Consider the following 26,753-nt stretch of genomic DNA (forward strand, 5'->3'; position numbering starts at 1 on the left):
ATTTGAAAATTCGAAAATATAGAAATCATAAATGGTGCATTTTTTAATGTTTAACCATGATGGTTTCAGACAGCTCTTATAAGGACAACTGCTTTAGAATGTGCTTAATCTTATCTGACTATATATGAATAACTGCTTTAGAATGTGTTTGACACTATCTCACTATATAAGGATAACTGCTTTAGAATGTGTTTGACACTATCTCACCATATAGGGATAACTGTTTTAGAATGTGTTTGACACTATCTCACTATATAAGGATAACTGCTTTAGAATGTGCTTGATCTTATGTGACTATATAGGGATAACTGCTTTAGAATGTGTTTGCTCTTATGTGTCATAACTGCTTTAGAATGTGATTGATCTTAGCTAACTATATATGGATAACTGCTTTAGAGTGTGTATCTGACCATATAAGGATAACTGCTTTAGAATGTGTTTGATCTTATGAGACTATAGAACGATAACTGCTTTAGAATGTATTGATCTTACTGCTTTAGAATGTGTTTGATATCAAATAACTATATAAGGATAACTGCTTTTGAATGTGTTTGCTCTTATGTGACTATATAAGGATAACTGCTTAGAAACTGATTGATCTGATCTGACCGTATAAGGAAAACTGCTTTAGAATGTGATTGCTCTTAACTAGCTATATAAGGGTAACTGCCTTAGAATGTGTTTGATGTTTTCTGACTGTATAAGGATAACTGCTTATAATGTGCTTGATCTTATCAGACTTTTATCTGCCTATCCAAATACGTTCCACTCGACCAACCAACAAACAACGGACAGGAATAAAACACTCATTTTCCCAACTGGAGTTCTGCGTTTTGTTTACGACGAGAAATAAAGCATAAACTACTTCCCGTTTAGTATCAGATCCTGCGTTTTAAGAGTTAATGAACCTCGGAATTAGAGCCTCCGTCTTCTACTGCAGCAATTTCTCTTCTGTTTTTTGTTCATCTTTTTAATTGAGTTCAGTTTCCCTGCTTAAGAGGGCTCTGTATGTTTTCAGCTAATTTGAATAAATATGTCTCGTGCGGGAAATACTGAATTAGCTCATCTCGGTCTCTTCGCTGTAGGTTTTGTGTGATGCTTTTTTGTGGAGACTAATTAATCTAATAAACAATATGTGGAAACGAACTAACATATTGATATCTTTCATATTATTATTATTATTATTATTATTATTATTATTATTATTATTATTATTAATACATACAAACATTTAGTGGAAAATAACCACCCCTTTGATATCCATTATATTATTATTATTATTATTATTATTATTATTATTATTATTATTATTATTATTATTATTATTATTGCTTACAAACATTTAATGGAAAAGGGCCAACTCATTGATATTATTATTATTATTATTATTATTATTATTATTATTATTATTATTATTATGAGCAAAATATCATACGGAAGATGTCAAAGTGTTATTATTTTTATGTCAGATGAGTGACAATCAACATGCAAACACAAATTAAGTATAATTGACATGTATAAGATAGCTGAAAAAACGCAAATATAAACAAGTCGACTGAAAGGAATATAAAATCGAAAATGATAAATAGGTAGATAACAAGAAAATGTAAAATAGCAGATTATACTTTGTATATAAACGAGAAGAAACAGAAGTCTGTCTATCCGTCCATCTGTCTATACAAATCTTTCAGCGGATTAGATTGCAGATTTAGGAAAGAAAAAATAAGTCACATCTGATAAGGGTAAAGGCACAAACAGATAAACCTCGTAGGGGGGTAGTGCCGTCAGTGCACCTCGTGCGGTGCACTGTAGGCATTACTTAAGGTTCTTCGCAGCGTGCCTTCGGCACCTAGCTGCAACCCCTTTCGTTTCTTCTGCTGTACCTCCTTTCATATTCTCTTTCTTCCATCTTACTCTCCAGCCTCTCCTAACAATTGTTTCATAGTGCAACTGCGAGGTGTTACTCCTGTTACACCTTGCAAACCTTTTACTGTTAATTTCCGTTTCAACGCTGAATGACCTCATAGGTCCCAGTGCTTGGCCTTTTGCCTAAATTCTATATTCAATGCAATTCAGTTCAATTCAATTCAACAAACAGATAAGTATACGCGTACACAGAAACAATATAAGTAAAAAAAAAAAAAAACATTGAGGCTAAGTACACGACATTTGAAAACAAAAAAAGGGCCTAAGTTTCTTCGGCGCAATCGAGTTTTCTGTACAGCATGTAATCAAGACCACCGTAAATAGATCTATCTTTTGGTGGTCTCGGTAAATGCTGTATGAAACTTTAACCACTTCCCGGTGGTGGCCTGTCCTATAGCGTTGCCAGGCGCACGAACATGGCAAACTTTAACCTTAATAAAAACTACTGAGGCTAGAGGGCTGCAGTTTGGTATGTGTGATAATTGGCGGGTGGACGATCAACATACCAATTTGCAGCCCTCTAGCCTCAGTAGTTTTTAAGATCTGAGGGCGGACAGAAAAATTGCGGATAGAATAAAGTGCGGATGGACAGACAAAGCCGGCCCAATAGTTTTCTTTTACAGAAAACTAAAACACAGGAGTTTGTTGGAATACCAGTGACAGCTCATTCCGATATCGGGGAAACTGGGACCGTATCGGTTTATTCGAAGCTAAAGATAGACAATTAGCGAAAGAACTTCATCGAGTTTTGCGGCCGAGGCAGGATGAGGAGATAAGAACTATTGGGTTCCGTTTGCTTGACTTTCAAGATTACAAGTCACGTTTCTTGTTTTTAAGTGAAGACGATAATTGCTGGATTTATTAATGCCTTGGATTTACGTGAGAGAGAGAGAGAGAGAGAGAGAGAGAGCAAGTCACAACTAATTTGAATATGATCGCAATTTTCATGCAGGATAGAGAGACAGAGAGAGAGAGAGAGAGACAGACAGAGAGTCACAACTAAAGTTGGCTATAATCGCAATTTTCATGTGTGTATGTGTGTGTAAGAGAGAGAGAGAGAGAAAGTCACAATCAAATTTGCCTTGATCGCAATTTTCACTCAGGAGAGAAAGAGTTAGAGAGAGAGAGAGAGAGTCACAACTGAAGTTGGCTATAATCGCAGTTTTCATGTGTGTGTATGTGTGAGAGAGAGAGAGAGAGTCCAACTAAATTTGGCAATGGTCACAATTTTCATGCAGGACATAGAGAGAGTCACAAGTGAATTTGGCTACGATCGCAAGTTTCATGTTTGTTTTCGTGAGGGAGAGGTCATAAATAAATTTGGCAGTGCTCGCACTTTTCACGAGAGAGAGAGAGAGAGAGAGAAATGGGATTATTATACAGTCGTTCATGAATAATTAATTCTCAGACTCCTCATCAAATGCTTTGGCAAAATCCGCTGCCGCCATCTTGGTATTCGAGTCATCTCCCACGGATCCGACAAAGCACCAGAATCAGAGGACCCTTTTCTATCTAATCGGCTCTTACTGTATATCATGACTTTTATCCTCGATTCGGCTTTGGTTCGATTTTATTGCCAGAATTCGAGCATTTTTGTATGAGATAATTTATTTTCGATGAATTTGTCATATATATTTATACGTATATATATGTGTGTGTATATGTATATATATATATATATATATATATATATATATATATATATATATATATATATATATATATATATATATATATATTATATATATATATATATATTATATATATGTGTGTATATATATATTAAAAATGATGGTACCGTATATATGAATTTATCTTATATAGTGTCTTTTCTGTCTTCCTTATGATTCTTTATATAGTGTCTTTTTCAGGCTCAGCGATGTTAGTCAGCAACGGGGCGATATTCATGTTGGAAAGGATAGTGTGTGGAATATGGGAAGTCTTTATTAAAATATCCAATCAGAAATCGTTCGTCTGGATTCAGGTTCTAAAACAGAATTTTAGGTACCGTCGACATGTTTTGACCAACTCGTTGGTCGAAACATGTCGACGGTACCTAAAATAGAACCTGAATCCAGACGAACGATTTCTGATTGATATTTTAATAAAAGACTTCCCATATTCCGCACACTATCCTTTCCAACATAAATATCGGCCAGTTGCTGACTAACATCGCTGAGCCTGAAAAGCGAATCATAAGGAAGATAGAAAAGACACTATATAAGATAAATTCGCATAATACAGCCATCCTTTTCAATAAGACCTGTTTAAAAGAGAGTTCTGGTCTTCATATATATATATATATATATATATATATATATATATATATATATATATATATATATATTATTATATACATATATATATATGTGTGTGTGTGTGTGTAACTGTAGAGCTATAGGCCAAGTAGCCTACATTCACAAGCCAGGCATCAGTAAGAATTCCAGCGAGCTCCTAAACGCATGTTTCTCGGAAAGAAGTATCGTCAACCGTCGAAATATCTTTCCCCAAAACCCAATGCGTCATTGGAAGAAGAAGAAGAAGAAGAGGAAGAGAAATATGAAGATGTTAAAAGTTACCAGAGCCCTGGCGAGATGAATGGATCTCTACAAACTTTACCCGATATTTTAAGATAGCCTTTCTCGCTGGGGAGTGGATTGAAAAATGTAATGTCTTTCGGGGCTTCCTCGGGGATATGTAAATCTTCTGGAGTGTGTAGCCCTCGCTGCCGTCGATCGACTGGTATCGAGGAGGGAAAGCTACAGCCGTAGATGGTCATAGCAATGATGGCGGCAGTAAATACAAGTCTATTTACGTGGACTGCTCATTAAAGTTGTTATAAGGATAAAATAGAATTGATATAATGATAAATGATAGTAGTGCAGGTTTTGGATATTATAACGTTTTTTAATGTAAGTGGAGAAGTCCAGAACGCTGTAAATGTAAATATATATTAGAAATATATATCCAAACGTTTGTATATATATTTATAATATATATTTACATTTACAACATTATGGACTTCCTCACCATTTTAGTAATTCATGCCATTATAAGAGTTTTATGAATAATAATAATAATAATAATAATAATAATAATAATAATAATAATAATAATAATAAATGAACGGTTCTAGTTGACGAACAAGGTTTCCAGATATAAAACAGCAACAAGAGCATTAATAATAGTAAAATAATATTAATAATAATAATAAATAAATAAATATATAACGAATCAGACAGAATCCTGGAGATTCACAGCATCACAGCATGCATCTACACAGCAAAAGAACGCAGGCAGGTTACCGCAGCGGATGTCCAACGGACCATAGAATCCGCTCTTCAGATCACTGAGGCTTTAAAAAAAAACCCGCAGGCACTTTCCCCGAAAAGTATTGTATCCCCCGTCCAACACGGGCGAAGGAGGAACGACGCTAATTGAGTTACTGGAGAGAGAGAGAGAGAGAGAAGACAGATTTCTTGTCGGGATTCCCAATTTCATTCTTTTGGATGAAATCTGCGATTTGGAGATTTCCTCTGAGGGAATTTTAAAACCTTTTTTTTTTAATGAAATCTGGGATTTGGAGATATCCTGTGAGGGGATTTAAAATTTTTTTATGAAATTTGGGATTTGGGGATTTCGCGTGAGGGGATTTAAATGGTTTTTTATGAAATCTTGGATTTGGAGATTTCCTGTGAGGGGATTTAAAATGGTTTTTTTTATGAAATTTGGGGTTTGGAGATTTCTTGTGAGGGGATTTATAATGTTTTTTTAAATCTGGGATTTGGAGATTTCATGTAAGGGGATTTAAAAGCTTTTTTTATGAAATCCGGGATTTGGAGATTTCCTATGAGGGGATTTGAAACTTTTTTTTTAAATCCTGGATTTGGAGATTTCCTGTGACGGGATTTACAGTGTTTTTTTTTTATGAAATCTGGGATTTGGAGATTTCCTGTGAGGGGATTTAAACAGTTTTTTTAATTGACTGAAATTAATGTCTGTTGGTGGTTACGTTGTTGAATGGTTTATCTTTTTTTTTTTTTTTTTTTTTTACTTTAGCGGAAGGGCCGTAAGGATGTGCAGCCTAATGCCCATATCTAGCCCAGACCAGAAGAAACATAACACAGGAAGGTAGAAAATGTTCCATTGCTTGGAAATAGAGACAGAAACAGGTAGTGCATTGTGCTGTTCCGAACCTTTTACAGAGTAAATGTTGGAGGAGGTGTTCTTGCGAAAACAGAAGGTGGATAAAGAATTCCCAAGCTTGACCGTAGAGGGAGAGAAACATTTCCACAGGGGCAGCCTGACGGGTGTGTCAGCGAAGGACCAACGTCCAAAACAGTGCCTACGGGGAAAAAGAAAGTGAGGCCATTTTTTTATATATATATTTCATTTGACATAAATATAACTTTGTGTATCAAATTCAGTTTTTCATTAAACGCCCAAAATATTTTGGTGCATGAGATTGTTCAGTCAGCTTGTAATTATTATTAGAATAATCGCATTCAGTTATTTACTCACAATACACCTGAGAAAAGCCAGTTTGTTTAGAAAAGTTATACCTGGAAGGGAAAACAAGCTTAAATATTCATAATTTTGATTCATTATGTTTAACCAAAACATCCGATTACTCCATTCCCGTAAGGGGGTTAGTGCCATCAGTGTACCTCATACGGTGCACTGTAAGAATTGTTCAAGGTTCTTTGCGGCGTAACTTCGGTCCCTAGCTGCATCCCTTTCCATTCCTTTTACTGTACCTCCGTTCACATTCTTTCTTCCATCTTACTTTCCACCCTCTTCTAACAGTTGATTCATAGTGCAACCTGCAAGGTTTTGCTCCTGTTACGCCTTTCAACCATTTTCACTGCCAATTTCTGTTTCAGTGCTGAGTGGCCTCATAGGTCCCAGCGCTTGGCCTTTGGCCTAAATTCTTTCCTTTCCGATTACTTCATGCACCATTTAATAAATCATCGTTAGTTTTCGTGTGGCTCTCTCTCTCTCTCTCTCTCTCTCTCTCTCTCTCTCTCTCTCTCTCTCTCTCTGTTTACTACATTATCCTAACCATCTTTACTCTTCTCGTTCTTTTTAACTGTCGTTCACTGTACAGTAAGAATCGAACCTTTCCAAGGCTGTAGGCTTCTTCCATATGAACAAGGGTTTATCTTCTGAATAATTAACAACAATAACAATAGGATTTTGACGGATGTTCCGAGCGATTGAAAAGCCATCTTGTTCTCATAAAGAGAGGAAGGGACAGGGAATCGAGAAATTAACTTGCATCTCTTTGAGTCCTAATACTGAGTTCTATACAATGGCGATAAAAAAGGAAAAATGGAAATAGGAGTTTCAGAATAACTAACATTTACCATTATAAACACTAGACTTGGCATCAGCAAATAGTTTCTTTCTTGTTTTAGATTTCAGTAATAATAATAATATTATTATTATTATTATTATTATTATTATTATTATTATTATTATTATTATTATTATTAATGTAATTTGGAAGGTATAATAATAATAATAATAATAATAATAGTAATAATAAATTATTATTATTATTATTATTATTATTATTATTATTATTATTATTATTATTTTATTATTATTTGTTGAAGGCATATTCATAATAATAATAATAATAGTAATAATAATAATATTTTTACTTATGTATGTTGGAAGGTATAATAATAATAATAATAATAATAATAATAATAATAATAATAATAATAAAATAATAATAATAATAATAAATTGGTACCAGCCATGAGGACTCTTGCTAATTTTATAACGATAATAATAACGACACTTCCGCTTGTGTATCGACGATAAAATCATTTTATTTCACCTCCACGTTGGTTTTATGAGTTATTACCTTTTACGTTCTTCATTCCGCCAAGTTTTATAACTCTCAAATCAACCTGGGGAACCTGAAATAACTAAATAACTTTGCCGTGTGAGCTTTTGCGACGGTTACCTAAAGTCGTTTTACCTTGAGTTATAATTCAGTGTCTTCCCTGTAAGTACACTCACTGTCTTACTTGTAAATACACTCACTGTCTTACATGTAAGTACATTCGCTCTTACTTGTAAGTAGACTCAGTATCTTATCTGTAAATACACTCACTATCTTACCTGTAAATATACTTACAATATACTTACTATATTACGTGTAAATACACTCACTGTCTTACTTTGTAAATACACTCACTATCTTACCCGTAAGTACACTCACTGTCTTACTTGTAAATAGACTCACTATCTTGCCTGTAAATACACTCGCCATCATACTTATAAATATACGTACTATCTGCCTTGTAGTTACAATATTACATGTAAATACACTCACTATCTTATTTGTAAGTATACTCACTATCCTACCAGTAAATGTACTCACTATTTTACATATGAATACACTCACTATCTTACCTGTTATTCATTTTATACTCTCACTACCTTACCAGTAAATACATTATACATTCACTACCTTTGTAAATACACACTATCTTGCCTGTAAATATACTCAGTATTTTACCTATAAATATACTCACTATCTTACCTTTAAACACACTCACTAACTGACCTGTAAATACACTTATTATCTTACTTGTAAATGCACTATACACTCACTATCTTACCTGTAAATATATTCACTATCTTACCTGTAAATACACTCACTGTCTTACCTGTTAATACACTCACTATCTTACCTGTAAATGCACCCACTATCTTACCTGTAAATATACCCACTATCTGACCTTTAAATACACTCATTATCTTACTTGTAAACACACTGTACACTCACTATCTTACCTGTAAATATCCTCACTATCTTACCTGTAAATACATTCACTATCTTACTTGTAAATACACTATACACTCATTACATTACCTGTAAATACACCTTCTGTCTTACCTGTAAATATACTCACTATCTTCCCTGTAAAAACACACACTATCTTACGTATAAATACACTCACTATCTTACCTGTAAATATATTTACTATCTTATCTGTAAATACACTCATTAATTTACCTGTAAATACACTTACTATCTTACCTGTAAATATATTCAGTGTCTTACCTGGAATACGCTCATTAAGCTTAACTGTAAATACACCCGCTATCTTTCCTATAAATAGAATCACTATCTTACATGTAAATACACTCACGAATACACTCACTATCTTACCTCTAAATATACTCGTACAAGTTCCTTTAACATGCAGAATCTACAAGTGCCCGTATGGATTAAAACAACTCTATTGTTAAGCTTTTTCGATTTGTTAAGAGATGGAAGTGAATTTTTAGAGATATATTAAGTCAAATTAATGATAATCACACTAATGACACCTCCCCTCTTTGCTAAATCATTCCATGTCCGAAAATACACTCCGCAGCGCTGGCATTTATTGTGATTGCATCTCCCCTGAGTATCTGTTAATGCACAGCAGTAGCTAAATGTGGACAGATACCGAAATGAAAAGAGGAAAATATATCGATGAAATTGGTATCAGATTTGGTTTGAGCAGAGCAAGTCCTTGTCACTAGATGCACTGATTTTGCGCAATCGGTGTTCAACAATCGACACTCAGTTTTATCTAGATTTTGTGCATTCGACACTAAAATATAATTGCTTCTTGCGTTATTCTTTTTTATTGTAATTTCAAGACATAGAAGACAAGAATTATTGTTACATAATATAGCCGATGGAAAGAAATATAAAAAAATTAATTTTAATACTTTTAAGCATAACAATTCCGTCTCAAGAAGTTAGAGGTTCGGTTTTCACTTGGTACAACATTGCTCAGAAGGAAGATATTTTCATTAACACCTATTTTCGTTGCTTTTGAGTTGTTAGGAATCCATTGGCCCTAAAAAATTGGGAAATAATAAAAAGTTGAATGTTAACCTGGTACAATAATATTGTTAAAGATATATATATATATATATATATATATATATATATATATATATATATATATTTATTTATTTATATATATTTCATGCCTTCAATCTCTCTTTTATTTGCATTGCTATAATTTCATCTTTCGAAACTGGTTCTCTCTCTCTCTGTCTCTCTCTCTCCTCTCTCTCTCTCTCTCTTTCCTCTCTCACACACACACACACACACACACACACACACACACACACACATGACTGTTTTTTTGAGAACATTGCCATTGATTTTATGTTATGATACCTCAGTTATTTATCTCAAAGTGTTTTCAGTTTTGATTCTTATCTAACTCTCTCTCTCTCTCTCTCTCTCTCTCTCTCTCTCTCTCTCTCTCTCTTCCTCATACCAAACCAATTCTTCTCTTACCTTCTAAAATAAATAAAAAAAATCACCATCCCATCTACCTCGAACTGTGTGGTAAAAGAACCCTACATGCTGTTGGCATCTGGGCAGAGCAAATTCCCTACCACGGTCTGTTCTCTGCAGTGTGGAGAGATGATCTGTTGTAGTTTTCTGTATTTTGGAAAAAGATCCTTTGTACTTTTCCTATATTGGAAAAAGATCCGTTGTAGTTTCCCCGTGTTTAGAAAAGATCTGTTGTAGTTTTCTCTGTCTTAGGAAAAGATCTGTTGTAGTTTTCTTTATCTTAGGAAAAGATCTGTCGTATTTTTCTCCATGTCAGGAAAAAATGTTATAGTTTTCTCTATCTCAGGAAAAGATCTGTTGTATTGTTTTCTCTGTCTTAGAAAAAGATCTGTCGTAGTTTTATCTAGCTTAGGAAAAAATCTGTTGTAGTTTTATGTGTTGTGAAAAGATCTGTTGCAGTTTTCTCTGTGTGGCGAAAAGATCTGTTGTAATTTTCCCTATGGTGTGGAAAGATCTGTTGTGGTTTCTCTACGTTAGGAAAAGATCTGTTGGAGTTTTCTCTGTTAGAAAAAGATCTGTTGTAGTTTTCTCTATCTTAGGAAAAGATCTGTTGTAGTTTCTCTATGTTAGGAAAAGGTCTGTTGTAGTTTTCTCTATGCTGGGAAAGGATCTGTTGTTGTTTTCTCTCTGTTAGAAAAAGATCTGTTGTAGTATTTTTTTCTATGTTAGGAAAAGATCTGCCGTAGTTTTATCTGTGTTGTCAAAAGATCTGTTGCAGTTTTCTCTGTGTGAAAAAGATCTGTTGTAGTTTTCTCTATGCTGGGAAAGGACCCGTTCTTGTTTTTTTTTCTATATGAGGAACAGATCTGTTGTAGTTTTCTGTGTTGTGGAAAGACCTATTGTAGTTTTCTATATTGTGGAAACATCTATTGTAGTTTTTTCTGTGTTAGGAAAAGATCTGTTGTAGTTTACTCTGTGGTGTGGAAAGATCTGTTGCAGACCAGTACCCCATTTACATTCAGAAGAGGGGAACAGAGAAACCTTGATCTCTCGAAAACTTTTTATTTTACACCCTGCAAATTATCATAATACTCCAGCTCATTCTTAACCTTTGATTTTTTCACCTCTTTCTCCAGCTTATCATTCACTTCTCTGTTTAAATCATTTACCAAAACAGCATTATAGTCACGCGCAGTATTAAATCAATTCTGTATAACTGGCTTTCCAGATTCACAGTTCATAACATCTTGACGTATTTCTTCAGCTTATCATTCACTTTCCTGTTTAAATCATTTACCAAAACAGCATTATATTCACGTGAAAAATTAAATCAGTTCTATATCTCCAGCTTATCATTCACTTCTCTGTTTAAATCATCTACCAAAACAGCATTATAGTCACGCGCAGTATTGAATCAATTCTGTATAACTGGTTTTCCAGATTCACAGTTCATAATATCTTGACGTATTTCTTCAGCTTATTATTCACTTTCCTGTTTAAATCATTTACCAAACCGGCATTATAGTCACGCGTAGTATTAAATCAATTCTGCATATCTGGTTTATTAGATTCACAGTTCATAATATCTTGACGTATTTTTTCTGCTTATTATTCACTTTCTTGTTTAAATCATTTACCAAAACAGCATTATAGTCACGCGTAGTATTAAATCAATTCTGCATATCTGGTTTATTAGATTCACAGTTCATAATATCTTGACGTATTTCTTCAGCTTATCATTCACTTTTCTATTTAAATCATTTACCAAAACATCATTATATTCACTTGAAAAGTTAAATCATTTTCTGCATGACTGGTTTTTCAGAATCACAGTTCATAATATCTTGACGTATTCTTCAGCTTATCATTCACTATCCTGTTTAAATCATTGACCAAAACAGCATTGTATTCACGTGAAAACTTAAATCAGTTCTGCCTAACTGGTTTCTCAGATTCACAGTTCATAATATCTTGACGTATTTCTTCAGCGTATCATTCACTTTCCTGTTTAAATCATTGACCAAAACAGCATTGTATTCACGTGAAAACTTGAATCAGTTCTGCACAACTGGTTTTTCAGATTCACAGTTTATAATATCTTAGCTCAGAATAACTCAACGTGCTTTAAACAGAATCCCTATGTAAACAGAGCCGTTTCAATATCCGAGCCACTTCTTCGCTCTAGTCACAGAGGAATTCTGGCATCACATTAGCATTCAGAAGAGGGGGAAAAGGAATCTTGTCCCCTCGAACGCTATTCTTCTTCTTCTTCTTCTTCTTCTTCTTCTTCTTCTTCTTCTTCTTCTTCTTCTTCTTCTTCTTCTTCTTCTTCCCCTTTCATCCTTTTTATTGCTCTTGTTCATCTTCCTTATCATTATCTTTTGTTTTCTATATTTGCCAAAATGTGATGATGATGATGATTATTTTTATTATTATTATTATTATTATTATTATTATTATTATTATTATTATTATTATTATTATTCCCTCTCTTCACCTTTTTACTTGATCATCATCATTGTTATCATTATCTTATTGTCTTCAGCACATGCCAGAGCGTAATCGTTATTTGCATGCCATTATTATTATTATTATTATTATTATTATTATTATTATTATTATTATTATTATTATTATTATTATTATTATTATTATTATTATTATTGGGCCATTCAAATAGACCTGAGAATCACTTTCCTAAACGCCTGAATTCATGTATAAACCCTAATTCAATATAATAATTTCAAAAGATAAAAGATAAATAGTTTTTTCTTTGAATATTTTTAGCAAATTATAATAAATTTAATTCTAAAGAAAGTTAAATAAACGTTTTTTTCTATTCCTGCACTATAATGGATTCCCCCTCCCCCGCCCCCCCAAAAAAGAAAAAATCAACCATTTTAAATTTCTACCTTTTTTCATTGTGATTTTGTGTAGTTTTGTTGTGCAATCTGTCTGCCCATGCCAGTCATATCCTATCCTGAGTGTAGAATTCTCTTCCTTACTCTGTATTTCCTAAAGCACCTCCCCCTTTTAAAGAAGTAGGTCTGTCATCACCTTTAAGAGAGAAAGCCATCAATGTTTCTTAGGGTACTCTAACTTGGCATGGGGCATGGATTCTCTTCTCGATCTCTTGAAAATTTTCAAAAAATCATATGTAAGTTATTCGCTCATGAATAAACTTCGAAAACATTCCTCGCAAAATTTATAATTGGATTCAACGAGGGGACATTTTCATAAAATGAATTTTGGAATATTATTATATGATCGCAAGAATCTGACTTTTTTACACTCCACAGGTTCTCTTTATGGAAAATTCTGGTCTGCTTCCTGGCAAATCTCTCTGATTTACACGAATTTCGAAAGTATCTTAAGAAAGCGATCTATTTTTCGCTTCGGCGGAGAGTAAATTTTGTAGCAGAAGTTTTGGTATGCATTATATTTCACTTTTTCCACTTCATTAGTTTCTCTTGGGTGTGAATTTCGACATCATAGTCATAACTGTCACCTCATTTTTCATACCCCAATACTTTCTCGTAAGGGTCACTTTCAATATCTCTACGATAAGGAGGTGTAAAGATACTTCATCATCAGGAAATTATAAATTAGAGTAATGACTTTAGCTCGTGGTTTGGTGCCTGCAACCTCATCCCAAGAGATTTTTTGAGAACTGGAAGGTTCTCTGCCCTTTTGGCGTTACCTTGTGCAAAGAGAACAGAGTCGTTTTCTGAAAAAAAAATTGATAATGATATTAAGTCGTTATGATATGAGTGTTTAGAAAACAAGGGATAATCTCTTTGACAGTTGTTTTCTATCACTAACTGAGTGCAGAAGAGAGTACCAGGCTTAGTAAATGTTGGCCAATTTTCAGTATAATTGGTGCTTCTGAAGCCCTGTTAGAATTGTGCCACAGTTGCTAAGCACAGACTAAGCTCTGTAAACATCAATCGTAATCGATTCTGTTATAGGAAACGAAAGGTAAACATCTGAGAAGACACCACAGCCACAAATACAAGCACTGTATGAAAATTACATTCTACTGAAAAATTATGGAAAGATTCTGATTACTATCCTCATCCTCTCTTTCAAAGGAATTCGATAAAGTTTTCAAGATAAAGCTTTTAAAGAGTAACTAGACCACAGGCTGTGGGTCAGAAGTATTTTAAGAAAGTATGATAAGTTGAACAGCCATCAGGGAAAACATAAGTCCTGTGACCACAAAAAGTCTATATTTGCATGGAATATTCTCCTATAGTCCTAGCCAACATTATTACTTCATTCTTTACTCCAAAATTAAGTTTTCCAGAGACAGATTCTGTTTTAGTTATTCTTATTCTCAGTGAAAGAAACTCCCAAATTGAAGAAAAAGAATAACTTTTTTAAATAACAGGTTGAACAGCCATCAGGAAAAACATTAGTCTCATGGCCTCAAATAAGTCTATATCTGCATAGGGTATTCTCTCATAGTCTTGGTCAAGAATCATTACTTCATCCTCTACTCCAAAACTAAGCCTTCCAAAGACGGATTCTGTTGTAGTTATGATTATTTTCAATGAAGGGGAAAAACCTCAAAAGAAAAAAAAATAGTCTATTTTAAATAATAAGTTGAAGGGCCACCAAGAAAAACATGAGTCTTATGACCACATATAAGTCTACATTTGTATGGGGTATTCTCCCATAGTTTGGTCAAGAATCATTTCTTCATTCTCTCCTCCAAAAAGAAGCTTTCCAAAGAGGAATTCTGTTAGAGTTATGATTATTGTCAGTGAAAGAAAAACGCCCTGATGAAGAAAAAGAATTGCTTCTTGATATACTGTTTAAGACATCCCTTTCGCTTCTTGCAACCGCTATTGATGACCCCTGTCTTGTCGTAAGAGCTCGCGTTCTATACATCCCTTCTGCTGTACATACACGTCCGCGGACCGACCATCTGCTTCTGTTGCGGCTTCCAGCTTTAAGGCGTCCACTTGCTGTGGCCATTATTCCCTTATACGTCACATTCTTCATAGTATTTACTCCCTCGGCCATACTTCCCTCCTTTCGCTATCCGTCTCATCGCTTCTGCTCTGTGTAGTCGTTGTTTTCCCTTACCTTTCTCCTCCTTAAATGTTCTTAAGTGATTTAATCTTTGTGTGATTGTGTATATACATATACATACATACATACATACACACATATATATATATTATATATATATACATATATATTATATATATATATATAAATATATATATATAGAAATATCAACACACAATCACGTGTGGAACAGAAATAAATTTCTGACTCACGTCGGGATCGAACAGGTCTCAGGTGGAAAGCAAGGGCGTTACCACTGGGCCATACAAGTCTAAAAAGTCGGAACCTGAGAAGAGCAACTGCTTTCAGGAATTACCTGGGCAAGCTAACTGCTTGCATACCAGTTTTCCCCAACTTCCCGACTCAGCAATGACCCAATGGACAACATTTCATTCGAAGTCTTCTGAGTGAATAAGATAGAAATCATCAACACAATCACGTGTGGAACAGAAATAAATTTCTGACTCGTCAGGATCTAACCCAGGTCTCTCAGGTGGAAAGCAAGGGCGTTACCCACTGGGCCATACAAGTCTAAAAGAAGTCGGAACCTGAGAGCAACTGCACCCGGTATTACCTGGGCAAGCTAACTGCTTGCATACCAGCAGTTTTCCCCAACTTCCCGACTCAGCAATGACCCAATGGACAACATTTCATTCGAATTATCCTTCTGAGTGAATAAGATGAAAATCATCAACACACAATCACGTGTGGAACAGAAATAAATTTCTGACTCACGTCGGGATCGAACCCAGGTCTCTCAGGTGGAAAGCAAAGGGAGGCGTTACCCACTGGGCCATACAAGTCTAAAAGAAGTCGGAACCTGAGCAACTGCACTGCCAAGGAATTACCTGGGCAAGCTAACTGCTTGCATACCAAAGTTTTCCCCAACTTCCCGACTCAGCAATGACCCAATGGACATTTCATTCGATTATCCCTTCTAGTGAATAAGATAGAAATCATCAACACACAATCACGTGTGGAAGCAGAAATAAATTTCTGACTCACGTGGGATCGAACCCAGGTCTCTCAGGTGGAAAGCAAGGGCGTTACTCCACTGGGCCATACAAGTCTAAAAGAAGTCGGAACCTGAGAACAACTGCACCAAGGAATTACCTGGGCAAGCTAACTGCTTGCATACCAGCGAAAGTTTTCCCCAACTTCCCGACTCAGCAATGACCCAATGGACAACATTTCATTCGAATTATCCCTTCTGAGTGAATAAGATAGAAATCATCAACACACAATCACGTGTGGAACAGAAATAAATTTCTGACTCACGTCCGGATCGAACCCAGGTCTCTCAGGTGGAAAGCAAGGGCGTTGCCACTGGGCCATGCGAGTCTAAAAAGTCGGAACCTGAGAACAACTGCATCTGGAAGTTGGGGAAGCTAACTGCCATACCAGCGGTTAGCTTCCCAACTTCCCGCAGTTGCTCAGGTCTGGACTTTAGACTTGTATGGCCCAGTGGGACAACATTTCATTCGCATACCTGAGTGAATAAGTCAGAAATTTCCCCATCACTTCCCCGACTCATTCAATGAACCTCAGGTGGATGGCTGTTCCATTCGGGAAGTAAAAGAAGTGAAGTTGGAAAAGCTGGAATATGCAAGCAGTTAGCTTGCCCAGGTAATTCCTGGGTGCAGTTGCTCAGGTTCCGACTATCTTTTAGACTTGTATGGCCCAGTGGTAACGCCCCTTTGCTTTCCACCTGAGAGACCTGGGTCTGATCCTGACGTGAGTCAGAAATTTATTTGTTCCACACGTGATTGTGTGTTGATGATTTCTATCTTATTCACTCAGAAGGATAATTCGAATGAAATGTTGTCCATTGGGTCATTGCTGAGTCGGGAAGTTGGGGAAAATCCGCTGGTATGCAAGCAGTTAGCTTGCCCAGGTAATTCCTTGCAGTTGCTCAGGTTCCGACTTCTTTAGACTTGTATGGCCCAGTGGGTAACGCCCTTGCTTTCCACCTGAGAGACCTGGGTTGATCCTGACGTGAGTCAGAAATTTATTTCTGTTCCACACGATTGTGTGTTGATGATTTTATCTTATTCACTCAGAAGGGATAATTGAATGAAATGTTGTCCATTGGGTCATTGCTGAGTCGGGAAGTTGGGGAAAACTCGCTGGTATGCAAGCAGTTAGCTTGCCCAGGTAATTCCTGGGTGCAGTTGCTCTCAGGTTCCGACTTCTTTTTAGACTTGTATGGCCCAGTGGGTAACGCCCTTGCTTTCCACCTGAGAGACCTGGGTTCGATCCTGACGAGTCAGAAATTTATTTCTGTTCCACACGTGATTGTGTGTTGATGATTTCATCTTATTCACTCAGAAGGGATAATTCGAATGAAATGTTGTCCATTGGGTCATTGCTGAGTCGGGAAGTTGGGGAAAACTTCAAGCTGGTATGCAAGCAGTTAGCTTGCCCAGGTAATTCCTTTGGTGCAGTTGCTCTCAGGTTCCGACTTCTTTAGACTTGTATGGCCCAGTGGGTAACGCCCTTTGCTTTCCACCTGAGAGACCTGTCTCGATCCTGACGAGTCAGAAATTTATTTCTGTTCCACACGTGATTGTGTGTTGATGATTTCATCTTATTCACCAGAAGGATAATTGAATGAAATGTTGTCCATTGGGTCATTGCTGAGTCGGGAAGTTGGGGAAAACTTCGCTGGTATGCAAGCAGTTAGCTTCTGCCCAGGTAATTCCTGGGCAGTTGCTCAGGTTCCGACTTCTTTAGACTTGTATGGCCCAGTGGGTAACGCCCTTGCTTTCCACCTGAGAGAGACCTGGGTTCGATCCTCTGACGTGAGTCAGAAATTTATTTCTGTTCCACACGTGATTGTGTGTTGATGATTTCTATCTTATTCACTCAGAAGGGATAATTCGAATGAAATGTTGTCCATTGGGTCATTGCTGAGTCGGGAAGTTGGGGAAAACTCTGCTGGTATGCAAGCAGTTAGCTTGCCCAGGTAATTCCTGTGCAGTTGCTCTCAGGTTCCGACTTCTTTTAGACTTGTATGGCCCAGTGGGTAACGCCCTTTGCTTTCCACCTGAGAGACCTGGGTTCGATCCTGACGTGAGTCAGAAATTTATTTCGTTCCACACGTGATTGTGTGTTGATGATTTCTATCTTATTCACTCCAGAAGGATAATTGAATGAAATGTTGTCCATTGGGTCATTGCTGGAGTCGGGAAGTTGGGGAAAACTCGCTGGTATGCAAGCAGTTAGCTTGCCCAGGTATTCTGGGTGCCTGCAGTTGCTCAGGTTCCGACTTCTTTTAGACTTGTATGGCCCAGTGGGTAACGCCCTTGCTTTCCACCTGAGAGACCTGGGTTTCGATCCTGACGTGAGTCAGAAATTTATTTCTGTTCCACACGTGATTGTGTGTTGATGATTTCTATCTTATTCACTCCAGAAGGGATAATTCGAATGAAATGTTGTCCATTGGGTCATTGCTGAGTCGGGGAAGTTGGGGAAAACTCCGCTGGTATGCAAGCAGTTAGCTTGCCCAGGTAATTCCTTGGGTGCAGTTGCTCAGGTTCCGACTTCTTTTAGACTTGTATGGCCCAGTGGGTAACGCCCTTGCTTTCCACCTGAGAGACCTGGGTTCGATCCTGACGTGAGTCAGAAATTTATTTCTGTTCCACACGTGATTGTGTGTTGATGATTTCTATCTTATTCACTCAGAAGGGATAATTGAATGAAATGTTGTCCATTGGGTCATTGCTGAGTCGGGAAGTTGGGGAAAACTCGCTGGTATGCAAGCAGTTAGCTTGCCCAGGTAATTCCTGCAGGTGCAGTTGCTCTCAGGTTCCGACTTCTTTTAGACTTGTATGGCCCAGTGGGTAACGCCCTTGCTTTCCACCTGAGAGACCTGGGTTCGATCTGACGTGAGTCAGAAATTTATTTCTGTTCCACACGTGATTGTGTGTTGATGATTTCTATCTTATTCACTCCAGAAGGATAATTCGAATGAAATTTGTCCATTGGGTCATTGCTGAGTCGGGAAGTTGGGGAAAACTCGCTGGTATGCAAGCAGTTAGCTTGCCCAGGTAATTCCTTGGTGCAGTTGCTCTCAGGTTCCGACTTCTTTTAGACTTGTATGGCCCAGTGGGTAACGCCTTGCTTTCACCTGAGAGACCTGGGTTCGATCCTGACGTGAGTCAGAAATTTATATATATATATATATTTCTGACTCCCACATTAGATCGAAACCCAGGTCTTTCAAATGAAAGATCAGAGCGCTGCCAACCAGGCCACACAAGTCATAAAAGAAGTTGGAACCTGAGTCAAAATTTATTTCTGTTCCACACGTATCTGTGTGTTGATATTTCTAATATATATAAATATATATATATATATATATATATATATATATATATATATATATATATATACATACATACACATGTATATATATATATATATGTGTGTGTGTATATATATAAACACAGTGATAAAAAAAAATTCTGCAAACTATTTAGAATTTATATGAAAACATAAACAGTGACTGAAGGAAGCCATGTTTATTCTCTCTGAAACCTCTAAAATTTAAAAAATAAACCTCTCTTTTAAAAAATAATCCTTTATGAAACATTTTGCTTCACCTGAAAGGCGGTCTCTCAGGGAAGGCGACTACTCAGGGCCATTCAGCTGAACTATTTTTTTTTTTCAGTGGTCGGAAAATGGCTTGAAAATATAACGCTATTGTCTTCTCCTTCTTGTCATCCAGAGGTTACATGATATTGACGAAAGGCCAGGGTTCATGCTTTATTTATATGAATGGGTTCATATTTATTTATATATAACGGATATTTCATATTTATATATATATGTATATATATATATATATATATATATATATATATATATATATATATATATATATATATATATATATATATATATGAAACGTCTGTTCAGGTGAAGTAAAATGTTTCATAAAGGATTATTTTTTAAGAGAGTTTTTTTTTTTATTTTAGAAGTTTCAGAGAGAATAAACATGGCTTCCTTCAGTCACTGTTTATGTTTTCATATATATGCTAAATAGTTTGCAGAATTTTTTCTATCTGTGTTTATTATCCTTCCGAAACAAGCATGAAAATTTCTGTATTATTTTTTCAACTAATCAACATGAATTTTTCTGCCATCTCACTCTCACAAGACCATCCTTTCACTGACCTCTTTTTGTTCAAATAGACTCTCTTCTCTCTCGCTGACTATTAAAAAGATCTCTTGAACTCTCTCGTCTCATTAGCCTGCAAACTGATTTACTTTGTGGAAAATACTGATTGAAGATATCACCTTTGAAAAATTTTTTTTGAAGATTTATTTGACTCATTTTTGTTTTATTGATTCTCATCCTTGTCGGTTTTTTTTTCTCCTCTCTCTCTAAAGAATGTTCTCTCTTCAATATTATTTATCTCTCTCTCTCTATCTCTATCTCTATCTATATCTCTCTCTCTCTCTCTCTCTATATATATATATGAAAGCCACAGGTGAAGTAAAAGAAGATTATTTTTAAAAAGTTTTTTTTTTTTATTTTAGACAACATGGCTTCCTTCAACTGTTTAAAATTTGCTAAATAGTTTGCAGGATTTTTTTATCAGTTTATTTTTCAACACACGTCTGATGGCCTAATCAACATACCTTCTTGTGGAGTGACATCTCTCTCTCTCTCTCTCTTCATCGTCAGAAAGACGGAAAATACTGAGGATCTGTCCTTTTCCTTGTTTAGTCCAACGCAGATAATAACAGAAGAAGAAACAACCAACGGGGGTGGGGAATCAGTTTTTCAACACACGTCTGAATAGATCTCTCTGTTCAGCCTTAGTATGAGAAGACTGACAAGACTTCAGAAAAATCGGAGGATCTGTCCTTTAGTCCAACGTAGATTATGAGAAGCTGTTGGGAAGACAGGAGATCCTCCTGTTTACATAGTATGAGAAGACTGACAAGACTTCGAAAAATCTCTATATATATCTCTATATCTATATATATATATATATATATATATATATATATATATATATATATATATATATATATATATATATATATATATATATATATATATATATATATATATATATATATATATAATGTTGACTCAATCTACGTTCGATCACTGGCCAGGGGGTATGGAGCTATTTAGGTTATTTCTTAGGTAAAGTCCCCAAGGAATGGATGAGGTTGCTAGCCCCATGCCTTGCCTCATAGATGCTCAAGATGCTTCTATGCCGTCGACGCTGGCATTTCTTGACGATAAACCATCCAAATAAAATTAAACCCAACTTTACTTTAATTTCCCTGGTCAGACCATCAGCGCTATCGTCAACGTTTTACTTGAAGTTATTTCCCAGACCAAAGGAAGTTTTGCTGTTATCCTTTAAAATGAATACCAAAACGAAGAAGTTTTCACTCTCATCCTTGAAATTAATTACCAGAGCAAAGACAAATTACGAAAAGCGAAAGAGAAAGCCAAGTATTTTTATGCATCAAAATTCTTAGGTCATCTTTCCTCGACGGAGCTGCGAATCCAGGATTCCCGTTGTCTTTCTTCTTCTTCTTCTTCTTCTTCTTCTTCTTCTTCTTCTTCTTCTTCTTCTCCTTCTTCTCCTTCTCTCCTTCTTCTTCTTCTTCTTCTTTTCTTTTCTTTTCTTTTCTTTTCTTTTCTTTTCTTTTCTTTTCTTCCTCCTTTCCTCCTCCTCCTTCCTCCTCCTCCTCCTCCTCCTCCTCCTCCTTTTCCTCCTCCTCCTCCTCCTCCTCCCTCCTCCTCCTCCTCCTCTCCTCCTCCTCCTCCTCCTCCTTCCTTCTTCTTCTTCTTCCTGTCTTTTCCTGGGGGCCTTTCATCACCATAGACCCTCCGGTTGTATCACGTCCCAAGGGAACGCATTGTCTTACGGCCGCAGGACAGGAAGAACCTCGAATGAGAAATTGCCGGAAGAGGGAATGAGGTCAGGGAGCCCTGAAAAAAGGGATGGGTGGGGGGGAGATTCCTTGACAATATTTGCAGGACGTGACGCTGCTTTTGCCCTGTGCAATGTTATGCAATGTTATGCAAATGGACCTTGATTATAATTGGAGGAGCGTCCTGTTCTGTTTGCGTTGCTTTTTAGTACGTATGTGCTTATGGTGTTTATGGACACATGTATGCACCTATATATGTATATAAATATATATATATATATATATATATATATATATATATATATATATATATATATATAATATATATATATATAGATATATATATAATATATATATATATATATATATATATATATATATGTATAATATGTATAATATACACATGTATGTACTGTATGTGTGTATATGTGTGTATATATGTATATATGTATATATATATATATATATATATATATATATGTATATGTATATGTATATATATATATACATACCTATTTCTACAATATCTCTGCTTCACGTGACTGTCTATTAACCACTAATTTAATCGGCGTGTTTATTTTCTTCACCGTTTAACCTTTTCCAGTTTTCCCCTTTGAAAGTTTACTTATTTGAGTAATAATAATAATAATACTAATAATAATAATAATAATAATAATAATAATAATAATAATAATAATAGTCAAACGTAATGACAAACAAAACCATGAAACCTAAGTCTCTCTGGTCCTAAAAAGAAAATCCGCCATTTTGCATCTTATAAGGAAACTGACTCAGTTTTTTTATTTATTTTTATTGTTGTTTTCCCCAAAGGATAATAACATTCTTATTCATAGGAGATGAGAAAGGCTAACATTTCCATTTGCTTAAGTAAGATGTTTGTATTTCACGTGTCTACCTTTCTATTATTATTATTATTATTATTATTATTATTATTATTATTATTATTATTATTTATTGATCTATATATATACATAGATAGATATATTAATAAACTGATATATAAACATATATATATTAATAAATATATATAAACATATATATATATATATATATCATTCTGTCAACTTACCAGTCATTTTATATGTAAATATATATATATATATATATATATATATATATATATATATATATATATATATAATATATATATATATTATATATATATATATATATATATATATATATATATATATATATATATATATATATATATCTATGTGTGTGTGTTTGATACATACATATATATATATATATATATATATATATATATATATATATATATATATATATATATATATATAGAGAGAGAGAGAGAGAGAGAGAGAGAGACTAAAACTATAAGAGAGAGAGAAAAGCCAAATAAAGTAGAAATAGTATTTAACTCTTAGGGGAAAACTTTTGCTACCTGAATTCAAGTATCTACCATTTATATGAGCCAGGATTCATTTTGTAATGAGGACGTTAATTATATTAAAAAGTAATTAGGTAGACAGGCCGCTTATTCAGACCAAATTTCATTTAGCTCTTTTCCTAAGCTTCATTGAAAAAAAATGATGTTTATCTTTTCCTGCGTAAATGTACGAGAAATAGTAAGTGGGAACATTTACACAGAATTACTTATTCTCCTTTGGCAAATGTCATGACTTTGTAAATGTCATCTACACTAGACCTGTACAGTCAGCAACGTAAGGCTGGGTCTTAGACTAATCGTATTTACATGGACAGATCAGTCGGTTAAAATGATCTTGTAGAAATCTTTAGAAAAAATATTTTTATGTGACAGTTATATTGACAGTATGCCATTAATCAGTCTGTTCCATGTATGACCCAATAAAAAGATGCAGTGAGCTCATCTCTGTATAATTTAAATCTTTGATTATTAATCCAGTAAAAAATTTTAAATCTTAGCTCACGATTTGTCTTGGAGCAAATAAAAGCAGGGAGTCGGTGCCGTCTGTGCACGTCACTTTTTAGCTTTTTACTTTACCCCCATTCCCTATTCCTTCCTTCAGTCTCGCTGTCCAACCAACTCCGTTCCATCTTGTCGCTTTCTTAAATTGTATAAATCAAACCAGATCGAAAACTACAAAGCTACAAAAACCGTTACATTGGATTTCATGCCCCTCCGAAGACTCGCAAGATATTTCCTTTGAATTCTTTTTCCGAAAAAGAAGTCTTTTGTGGTCGAATACCCAAAGGACGAGAGTCGAATTCATTGTTGAATGTCGAAGTACAAACTCTCTTTCGGATTTGAGCTCATTTGGGGATTAATATTTTTTTAACTATATCTTTTTCGTTTCCATCGGCGAAATGGCACGATGAATCAATATGCTTGTGGAAAAAGTCATGGGGGCTTGTCCTTAAACTCAACAGTATAATGTTGATTGTTTGTGCAAAATGTTAATAACAACAACAACAACAATAATAATAATAATAATAATAATAATAACAATAACAACAACTATAAAAATCACCCAGTCGAATAGGATGACTGTGACAGACCCCAAAAAATAAACAATAATAATAATAATAATATGTTCTGTTGAGAAGAAGTGGCAGTATCAGTGGAAATGATTTTATACAAGGTTGTTTTCAATTCATGTCACTATTCTCTTTTCTTCAAGACTGGTACTCCACCACTCAAAAACGATATCGAGATTTTAGTTACCGTACTCTGACCGTCTAAAACTCTACGGCGGTATCACGCCATGTTTAACTTCGCCTACGTGTACCTGAATAAAAAGTGACTCGATTTAGGACGCCTGCCTTTCCCCTTATGTACTTATGTACTTAGGCCAGTTCTTAGCAGATATCAGCCTTGAAGAAAAGAGAATAGTAAGAAGAACTGAAAAGCCCTTGTATAACGTTAATTCCACTGAAGTGGCCATTCTTTTTAACAAAACATGCTCAAAAGAGGGTCTACTCCCTTTAAATAATAATAATAATAATAATATTATTATTATTATTATTATTATTATTATTATTATTATTATTATTATTATTATTATTATTATTATTATTATTAAAGAATCCAGAAGGATATATATTCGATGGAATCACACAGCAACCACCCACATATTAAAATATCTCGCGTAAAACATGAAAAAAAGAACAGTTACAAAATGGTTACTACACATGCACTTATAACAACACTATACACACACTTAACTTCACCAGCCATCATCTTACTGACATCTCCCATTGGAAATCATTCTTTATCAGCATCATTCCATCGTCGAAACATTACATTCTTTTAAAAAATGCGTAGAAAAAAACTGACCTTTTCAGTGCCAAGTTCTCGTTCGCAGGTATTGAAGACTTGCGTCCCTGAAATAACTGGGAGAAGTTTTTTTTTTTTTTTTTGGCCGATTAGTTCCTCTGAACGGGACGTGGAATTAGCACCAGGTCCATTCGGATATAGAAATTGCTTCCTGGTGTCTAAATTTTTAGTTCGCGTACTTTTTTCTATTTATTCGGCTTTATTTTTTTTTATTAGTCTTTCGCTACCTAGTCCGCTGTGCCATCATCAGTTCTACCAATTTATTTCTTATGGTGTTCATTTATCAACTTTTCTTTTTCATATGCATGCATGCAAATTCAAATAAATAAAAGTAAAGATTTTATGGTGTCATAAAAACAAAGATTATCATTAGCAGCTCCAATAAGGATTTTGAAATCATGATGTGAACATTTGTGATCTTTTTGGTAATAATGAATTTCAAGAATTAAGCCAAGTGATTTTTTAATTTGACAACGCTGTTCTAAACTCGTGATGTCTTCCATTAATTTTTAGGTTGCAAAATGACGAAGAATTCACAATCTTCTGCTGTGGGAGCAAGAGACCGTGCTAAGAGCAGTTTACTCTCTAACAATACCAACTACAATGATGAATGACGGATCTGCTAACTTAGAAAAAGATACTTGGATATTAAATACAAAGCAGAGAGAGAGAGAGAGAGAGAGAGAGAGAGAAGGTGAGTTACTAATCTAATTTTAGCTTAACTCACACCACGATTTTCTTTTTTGGTACTTAGGCCTAAAACTAAACCATTTTCGGCTAAAACAGTCCTGGGGGATCTCTGCAGTCTCATCCTATTTTCTGTTCCTGTAACTTTATACATTCACTTAGACTCAGTGTACTCATTTTCCCACATTCATCATATATGAAGGAAATATTATTCACACTAAAGGAAGAACAGCTTCCTTTAATCGTGTTATTTTGCACAACACTCAACAATCACCTTTATTTTTAGAGGAAGTTGTGGGAATTACCAGGATGTAGCATAACTTCTTGTACCCGCGAGGTATATGGTAATGTGTTTTCTTATTGAGAAAGTAAGACGGATCATGGAAGTCTTGAGAGTAAAGGGAAGTGTTTTATGGCTTATGCTTATATTTCAGTTGATGACGTCTTGAAAACGAGACAGATGTAAGATACAGATATCAAGAAACCAAAGTATCTGAAGTTTTAAATGCACAAACAGTCACTGTGATGTAC

The 26,753-nt window shown here is 35.1% G+C and overlaps 1 long non-coding RNA gene across 1 annotated transcript in view; it reads left to right on the forward strand.

Annotated features, from left to right (window-relative positions):
- LOC136841838 (uncharacterized) overlaps positions 1-26,229 on the forward strand; it is a 275,427-nt gene extending 249,198 nt beyond the window's left edge. The window contains exon 6 of the long non-coding RNA XR_010854101.1: positions 26,049-26,229. This is a non-coding gene — a long non-coding RNA (uncharacterized lncRNA). The remainder of the gene's footprint in view (positions 1-26,048) is intronic.
- Positions 26,230-26,753: the final 524 nt, after the last annotated feature.

The sequence above is a fragment of the Macrobrachium rosenbergii genome, chromosome 9 (assembly GCF_040412425.1).
Source record: "Macrobrachium rosenbergii isolate ZJJX-2024 chromosome 9, ASM4041242v1, whole genome shotgun sequence".
NCBI lineage: Eukaryota > Metazoa > Arthropoda > Malacostraca > Decapoda > Palaemonidae > Macrobrachium > Macrobrachium rosenbergii.